Raw genomic sequence first — 2,034 nt, forward strand, 5'->3', positions numbered from 1 at the left:
CAGTGTTCGAAAAATGGAAACTGATCTTTTCACCAAAGTTAAATTTCTCAATAAAACTTTCATCTTGAAAAGAATCCTCAACCCAATAATAGCTTAACATGGACCTATCAACTATGCTGTCAAGTGTCCAGTTATGACAAATAAATGCTTCATAATGCAAGTTTCAATGTCATGACATCTATAGGTATAAATATTAGGTCTAATTTCAAAAAGAGCTAAAATTACTAATGATGTCTGAACCTTATAATCTATTCAACTTACTGACTAATTCTACATTGTGGCCAACTGAAAATTGAGTTTTCACTATTATTAATTTTTAAGTCCTCAGAAGAATAAGATAATAACTCTTTCATGTATATCTGTAGACTTTAGCATTGACACATCAAGAACTAATGTAGCTTAATTTCAAAACTAATGTGTGAAGCTTATTTAAAATAAAGATTTTTAGACCAAGTTGTGAACCCAGCTGTTTGAAGGAAATGTTATTTTTATCTCAGCTTGACATAAAAGGTCAGGGGGTGATGACAATAACAGAAGATAAGGTGCAAGTCTTTTAACACTGAGATTTGAATTTATTTCAGATGTATGAGAACAAAGCTACTTTCAAATTTTAAGGTCAATGGAACCTTCATTTCTGTCTCATTTTGTTGTATGAATGTTTATAAACTTTAGCTGAAGAAATATAGGACATACCAGCGTAAGCATCATTTTAAGGAAATAGGCAAACATTAGTGGCTAGACGTCGTTTCCTCATGGAATGAGGTAGGAATCTTATGGGTCTTTCCATGGCATTTGCCTCACTAACACAGTATGTTACCTGTTTCTGTGGCATTTGCCTCACTAACACAGTATGTTACCTGTTTCTGTGGCATTTGCCTCACTAACACAGTATGTTACCTGTTTCTGTGGCAGGTAGAGGGAAGCATGTCATGTCTATTTGATATATGATCAGCATTCTGGAGAGCTTAGCTTCTTAATTACTTGAAGTGAAGTTGTAAAAATAATTGAAATGTAATGGGTTGTGATTTTCTTTTGTGCACATTCCTTGCTAAGTTTGACTTTCTGATGCTATAAAATTTGAAAGAAAATAGAGGGGATTTGGCTGACTCATGAGCACTTTTTGTTGCTTTTTTTTTTCCTTTTTTTTTTTTTTTTTTTTTTAAGATTGCTTCCAAAATTATCAGCCAGTTTAGACTGTGAAGAGAAACGTGTAAAACAACCATTATGGGGCTGGTGAGATGGTTCAATGAGTCAAGGTTCTTGCCACCAAGGCTGAGAACCTGAGTTCATTCCCAAGGACCTTCCTGGTAGGGGAGAATTCACTCTCAAAAGTTGTCCTTTGACCTCCATATGTGCACTGAGGGATATGTGTATCCCTCCACAAATAAATGAATAAAGGTAATTTAAACTTAGTTTTTTAAGGAAGCACTCATTATAATGCAACCAATATCACCCAAGCTTGAACAGGTTAGCTATGAACTTATTATGGAGTCCAAGTTGAATTTATGATCCTCCTGAATCAGTGTCCTGGATTCTGGGATTATAGGTATGCACCTCCATGCCCAGTCTATCTTTCTAAATTTTTCTGAATGCAAAATGACTCTTTATTATTTAAAGTTCAAACAATATAAAAATATCTCAAAGAAGACTTCAGAAATTTACATATACTGCACATGTACATGAAAATTGTTATAATGATCTGTAGGCTGTCTTAAAAGTTTTTTTTTTAACTACTACTGAGGCATTGTTTTACATGGCATGAAATCTGTAAAAAGGAATCTAATAAGTTTTGATAATTGGCAAAGTCAGGTGTTCAATCACTGCCAGTCCATGTAAAATCTTCCCATTGCTTCAGAGAGCACCTCACACCCATTGACAGTCAATCCCTGTCACTACTCCAGTCCCAACACACTGATGTGTTTGTCTCTCAAGAGAAGCTTCTTCTGGACATTCCAGGAAATCAAATCATATAACATGTGTTTTGAACTGTTTTTTCTTTTTAACTTAACACAATGCATTTGAAATTCAGGCAGA

This window comes from Nannospalax galili, unplaced genomic scaffold (genome assembly GCF_000622305.1).
Source record: "Nannospalax galili isolate Female #2095 unplaced genomic scaffold, S.galili_v1.0 scaffold1609, whole genome shotgun sequence".
In the NCBI taxonomy this organism is placed as follows: Eukaryota; Metazoa; Chordata; class Mammalia; order Rodentia; family Spalacidae; genus Nannospalax; species Nannospalax galili.